At 52.5% G+C, this 6,589-nt stretch overlaps 1 protein-coding gene across 4 annotated transcripts in view; it reads right to left on the bottom strand.

Moving 5' to 3' along the window:
* The window catches only part of TMCO4 (transmembrane and coiled-coil domains 4), a 97,729-nt gene that overhangs the window by 90,520 nt on the left and 620 nt on the right, over positions 1-6,589 (bottom strand). Inside the window, exons 1-2 of one of the 4 annotated variants that reach the window (XM_045299192.1) lie at positions 6,538-6,574; positions 5,940-6,071 (exon numbers count right to left, since the gene is read on the bottom strand). The exons of 2 other annotated variants lie outside the window; for them this stretch is intronic. The gene's annotated coding sequence lies outside the window, so the exon portion shown is untranslated. Of the gene's footprint in view, positions 1-5,939; positions 6,083-6,537; positions 6,575-6,589 lie in introns of those variants that run through there. One more of the 4 variants, XM_004705137.2, reaches the window with a different exon arrangement.

Here is a 6,589-nt window from a genome sequence, read left to right as displayed (position 1 = left end):
AACCAAAGGCACAGTGGGCAAGCCCTGCCCTCATTGCTGCGTGCGTAGTAAGGATCAGCAATAGATCCAGTTCCCAAAGTGGGACGTGGAGCCTGTTTGACTTCTTCATTCTTGTTCATGGGGCACGCTCTCTCACTGGGCCTGGCCACCAGAGCTGGTCAGAGCTCACGTGATAGAAGGTCACCTTCTTTCAGATTGTTGAATAGGCAGCCAGCAGCCCCTGCTGACTCACACTGCCCCTGTGGGGTCCTTAGTTCACCGAGAGACTCACAGAGAGCAGATCATACTGACAATTAAGGTTTTATTACAACCCAAAAGGACACAAAGGAGAGACGCACAGGCTGAGACCCGGGATGGTCCACAGGGCAGAGCGTCCTAAAGAATAATGTGCTGGCCTCTCTCATACATGGTCAGCACCCAGAAAGGTCCAGCTGAGCCGCTGGCCCCCAGGAGGTCCTTCTTAGGCCAGCCCTGAGGCATTAACTTCAGGCATTAGCACTGCTGGACAGGACTGAGAACAAAGACCAGTCACCTTCTGTGAGGTGATATGCACCCTACTCGGTTTAGGGAAGGTGTGTGGCTCTCTTTGTGATAAAGGATTTCTTCATTCACATTCCTGTTCCTTTCCATGGGCCTTGAACAATTAGTCCTCCGCTTTCCCATGACACCATGGCTGGCTCTGTCTTAATGCTGACTTTACGGAACTACGAAATCATTTAGCTTACACAAATTCAACTATGATCAGTTAAGCAGCGAAAGAGGAAGAGAAAGGGAACTCTCTCCCTCACCCCATCCCTCCACTCACTCGCTCCAGACACGGGGCCTCCATGTTCCCACCAGGTACAGGGGTGGGAGTCCTCCCCCTAAAGGGCTTTCACACGGGCTGTTCCCTTGGGCTGGAACGCCCTCCCTTCTTCTCCCAGAAAAAACCACAGGGCAACTCTCTCTCCTCCCTGCGCGGGTGGGGGTGGGGTAACCCCATTCCTAGTCCCAGCACCCAGCTCCTCTGCTTTGTAACTGGCACAATGTCACTGAAGTCCCCCTCCTTTACTGGTTCCTGTTTATCCCTTAGGGGTCTATCTCCCCCTGTCCTTATGTAAACAACTATTGTTAGGGACCATCAAGTCCATTTTAACTTCACCACCAACCCAGGTGACAAGAGCTGAATTGTCCCACGGGAGCTTCTGTGCGATAAGGGTGTCAGAACGCACTCGATGGCAGGATGTTTGGTTTGGGTTTTCATCCTGATGGGAGGAGACTGCCAGGCCTTTTCTCCTCTGCAGTCACTGCGGAATATGAAACAGACAGCCTTCTGGTCAGCAGCAGCGTGTCTAACCGCTGATCTACCAGGACTCTTAACAAAACAAAAACCCCACCGCTGTCCTGTCGATCACGACTCCAGTGACCCTACTGGACCAAGTAGAACTGCCCCTTGGGGTTTTCAAGGCTATTGGTCTTTAGGGAAGCAGAGGGCCATGTCTTTGTCTGAAGGCCAGGCTGGCGGGGTCCGTCCACACACCTTCTGGTCAGCAGCTGAGTGCTTGATCACCGAGCGTCTAAGCCTCCTTAGTAACCATTGGAGATGCTTATAAGAATGTGTTCAACAAATGGTGTTTCCATTTGGGACAATTCAAGCTAATTCAAAAGGCAATTTGGTTTGGGAAGGAAGGGGACGAAAATCTAAAAGTCTGCCATGGCTCATTGGATCCACTGGTTTTGAAACTGCCCCAGGAAGTCACGGTGGGCAAGGAGAGACACCTGTAGGCACCCAATACCCCACTTTCGAATTGTAACAGTAAATTCTTGGCAAATGGCATCTATACACTGCCCCTCATGGGTCATCTCATATCCTCTCACAGCCCTACAAGGTCGATGCTCTCATCTCCCATTTTACAGATGGAAATACAGAGGCCTGAGAAAGATCAGCCAAGCTCACTGGACCAGCCAAGTGGAAGTTAAACCTGGAAGTGGGTCTTATCCCAAAGTCAGCCACCCAAACGATTCCGGCACCTACCTTCTCTTTGGCCTGCTCCATACCCTGGCTTGGTCAATGAGGTTTCAAACACAATCTGAAAACCGTCCAATTCGATGTACCTCCATAGCTCCCATGTGTGCACTAGCTACCATCTCACTTTTAGCAGCTCCACGCACCTCTGCCCTGAGTCTAACCTGTTTCTTTAACATGATTTCCTTCCATTTGCCTTCTTCCAGCCGCCTACAGCTTCCAGGGCAAGTGAGGGTTTCCCACTTCAGCCCTTGGCTCCCACTGATCCCCACCCCCCATGTCCAAATGGTGCCAAAATCAGTTTAATACTCAGTAAAGATTTCCTATGGGTTTAGCCTAAGGTGACCAGATATCCCGCTTTTGGCGGGACAGTCCCGATTTTTAACAATTTGTCCCGCGTCCCGCGGCATTTTTAAAAAGTCCCGATTTTTGGAAAGAATGCACGACAAGCTAGGGGATACGGTTTTCAGCTGCCATGTGGCTATTTCACCAGGATATGAGTTTTATCAATGGTGTCCCGCTTTAACAATGTTAAAATCTGGTCACCTTAGTTTAGCCTCATTGTCTCAGTTCAGCTTCACAACAATCTTATGAGGACTATTCTGCCCTTATTCTATAGATGAGAAAACCGAGGCCCAGAGAGCTGAGTGGCAGGACTAGGATGCTTCTGCAACTCCAAAGCTTGGGCTCTTCTCTGTTACTAAAGTCCTCCGTAGGAGCTGCCATGAAGCCTTCCTGGATTTACCCAGCTGGAGTGGGGCCTGTCACCTCTGAAACCCACCACCTTCCACTGGGCTGTTCCTGCCTTCCCCACCAGCACAGCATCCTTGCTTCTGAGGCCAGGTCAGAAACAGCAGGCCCACTCCGGGCCTAGCCCCCAGTTAACACAGCCTTTTCCTTTCTCACACTATTACCACCTGACGATGTAGCGCAGGTTTGCCTGTTTAAGGGCTACAGAAAGCTCATGAAGGCACTGACTTTTGTGGGGAGCTTCCTGATGTGTCCTAGAACTGCACGGGCACAGTGGGTACTGAACCCCTGTATGGTGAAGGAAGAAGGAGGGAGGGATGGAGAGAGGGAAGGAGGGATTTCTACCTACTGCCAGGGCTGAGTAATGACTTCACCATCATAATCTGGGTGGAGGACAGGGGAGTTTTCTATAAAGCGAGGTTCTCATTTTTGTTCCCTATAGGTAGATGTCATTACTGAGCACCTAAGTCACCAACTCAGACCCAGCCTTACAAGTCGTGGGGCTCGTTGGGGTGGTGTGCAGGGACAGGCAGAGGTCATTTCTCCTGTATAATCAATCCTACACTGGGCTTCGCCGCTGCCATACCAGTGACCTCACAAAGTCCAGGACATCTGGCGTGTAAGGCCCAGTTGTTGGGCAAAGATCTGAAGGACACGGAGGGGTTGACCAGGGGAGAGGGAGGTGAGGGAGGAAGGCCCTGCGAGGGCGGGAGCAGTCTGTCTAGAACAGAGGGCTATTTAGAGTGCCCTGCGATGCGGCTGGAGGTGTGGGAAGGGGCAGGCCCAGAGGAGCCCAGACTCTGCAAGGCCTGCTCTGTGTTCAAGGCATTTGCTCTTTATTCAAGAAATGGTGGAGCTACCAGGGTTTGAAACAGAGGGTGGGGCAATTGGACACTCCGGTTGCCACAAGCAGAGTAGCTAACTAAAAAGCTGATGGGGGTCCCCCTCAAGGCCCCTTCTTCACACTGCAGAAAACAAGGCTCTCCCCCGCTCCCCCCTTAGCAGCCCTGTTTTACAATGTACAGCGGTGTCCACAAAACATGAAGGCCATCCAAGGACACCATGAGAAACCACTTCATGACATTTCCCAGGCTCCCCTTCGCTGGCCCAGGTGGCTAGCCCAGTTAGGTCCAGATGGTTCCAGGGAAGGGAGGGAGGGTTTCCAGCATCACCCTTTCTGGGAGCCACACCTTGAGCTAGGCAACCTAATCATTAGCTGAGCCCATCCCAACCACTCCTTGGGCCCCAGGCCTAAGAAGTAAAAAGCCTCCCCAAGTGTCGGGTGCAGCACTTGGCCCTTTGCAAGTTTCTGCCTCTAGAAGCCTCATGACAACCCTAACCAAACCAAAGTCACTGCCATTGCGCCAATTCCAATTCAGAGTGACCCTATGGGAGAGGGTAGAACATCCCCTGTGGGCTTCTGAGACTCTAACTCTTTGTGGGAGTAGAAAGCCTTGTCTTCCTCCCACAGATAGGCTGGTGGGTTCAAGCAGCTGATCTTGCAGTGAGCAGCCCAGCAAGTAATGACAGCCCTAGGAGACAGACAAGAGGAAACCAAAGCACAGAAAAGTCACAAAGCTTATGCCAGGCCACAGGAAGAGTAAAGTTAGGCTCTAAGCGCATACCTGCCTGATGCTACACACCACACTGAAAGGGTTGTCAGAATCGAAATGTTTACTGTGATCTGAATGTCAGTTTGCAAGGCAGGCTGGGTGCCTCAGGCTGCTCACCGGGCACTCAACTCCCCAGCCCAACTTCTGCCTCTTAGATTTCTTTACAAGGAGCAATAACAGGTTGTCAATAGGCTCACGCAAAGCAAACACAGCCGACAAGTCAATCCTGACTCATAGTGACCTTATAGGGTAAAGTAGAATTGCCCCAGTGGGTTTCTGAGCCTGTAAAATAATCACAGGAGAAGAAAGCTTCATCTTTCTCCAGTGGAGCAGCAGATGGGTTCAAACTACTGGCCTTGCAGTTTGCAGCCCGGTGTGTAACCCACTCCGCCACCAGGGTTCCCATAGGCTCACTAGCGCCTATAAATAAATAAGTCCCAAATAAATATACCTTCCTCACGTCTACATAAATAAGCCCTAAATAAATATACCTTCCTCACGTCTAATCTGGAAAGGTCCTGATACAGGCCATACTTTGGATCACGCTTCTCTCATTTACAGATCATTTTGCCACAGAATGATCACTGCTATGTGGTATTATGAGTTGCACTATTTACAACCAGAGGGGTAGGGAGACCTACCCAAGGTCACACAACTAGGAAGTTGCAGTGCCAGGTGTCATGCTCTGAGGTGAGTTTAAGGCTTCCATTGGACCATTCTCAGGTGCCCTGGTGGTGTCATGGTTACAAGTTGGGCTGCTAGCTGCAAGGTCAGCAGTTTGAAACCACCAGTGCTCTGGGGGAGAAAAAAGGGGCTCTCTGCTCTCGTAAAAAGTTACAGCGTTGGAAACTCACAGTGCAGGCAGGGCAAGCCTGTCCTATAGGGTTGCTATCAGTCAGCATCAACTCAGTGGCAGGGAGTTTGGACTATTGTCATCCTCTTTCCTCTCCACCTGACCCCTAAGTCCCTAGGGAAGGTGGTGGGAAAGTTCTGGCTGATGGAAGCATCTCCCTGGGCCTATGATGCCTGAGCTCTGGTGGTCTTGTCTCTCTGCCTCTTTACAACTTCACAGTGTGGAAGATCCTAGTGGTCTCTGCCCTGTCCCCTCCCTCCCCAGGGCACGGTGATTTTATTCTATCTTCTGGAGTACACTCTCTGAGGGCAGGGCTTGCCGACTGTTGTCTCCTGTGGGCCTACACAGTGCATGGTTTGGCACACAGTAGGTGCTCATGAAGCGCATGATGAATGAATGGATGTCCCCAGACTTAGGAGGTTTCTTATTTTCTGCAGTGAAATAAACACTGAGTTAGGAAAGAGAGAACGCAAGACCAGTCTCTAGCCCGAGACCTGGATTCTAGCCCTGACTGCTTCTAACTCCCTTGGTGACCCAGGGAAGGGACACTGGGGGTTCTGCTCTGGGAGAAGCACTGGGACTGGGGGTTCTACTCTGGGCGAAGTACTGGGTCTGGCTCTGAAAACAGGCAAAGTGGCAAAACCAGTGGTTTGGTCTTAAGCAAATCATTTCCCCCCTCAGAGCTTCTGCTTATTTAGCTGTAAAATTCCACTCAAACCTTAGTAATAGGACCTTTTCTCTCTCATACCAACGGTGGGAAAGAGGAGGAGAGTGTCCCGTGTACAATGAGCGTCTGGTCTTTCTTGAGAAGATTCCCAGGCACTTTTGGAATATTCAGGTTGAGGGTCGGCTGTGGGATACAGAGGTCTGTTAGGAAAAGGAAAGAGCTGGGGAGGGGTGCCTGCGGAGGGACCCCTGGTGAACATGACCTTGAGCCAACTTCTAACCCTCCCAGGCCCCAGCTGCGTTCTCCCTGGGCGACCTCTACGGACTAGGGGCCCTGAGCTGGGGACCTGGAAACATCTGGGTGCTCCACCCGGCCTGGTTCCCCATTAGGCACCCTACAGGGGATCTCAGGGCACTTCCGGCTCTGGAAACTGCAACCAACCAGGCGGCAGCCTTGACGCCGGGGCAGGTCGGCGCTGGGGGCGCGCACGGCCACTTCCGAGTGGGGCCGGTGCCCACGAGGCCCGGGGGCGGAGTAGGTGGCGAGGGGCCCGAGGGCCGGGCCTGGCTCCGGACCTCCCCGCTCGGGCCCGACCCTGCCCCGCGGCCCGGCCTCCCCCGCCACGATCCCGGGACCCCGACCCCCTTACCTTGCGGTGGCGAAGTTGGTGGCGGCAGTCTGGGCTCCGCCCGCTCGGCTCC

This window comes from Echinops telfairi, unplaced genomic scaffold, assembly GCF_000313985.2.
Source record: "Echinops telfairi isolate 266 unplaced genomic scaffold, ASM31398v2 ScPeMD7_7457;HRSCAF=8495, whole genome shotgun sequence".
NCBI classification, from domain to species: Eukaryota; Metazoa; Chordata; class Mammalia; order Afrosoricida; family Tenrecidae; genus Echinops; species Echinops telfairi.
Note: the sequence above shows the minus strand (reverse complement) of the source record. Positions and strands in the feature narration are given on the sequence as shown.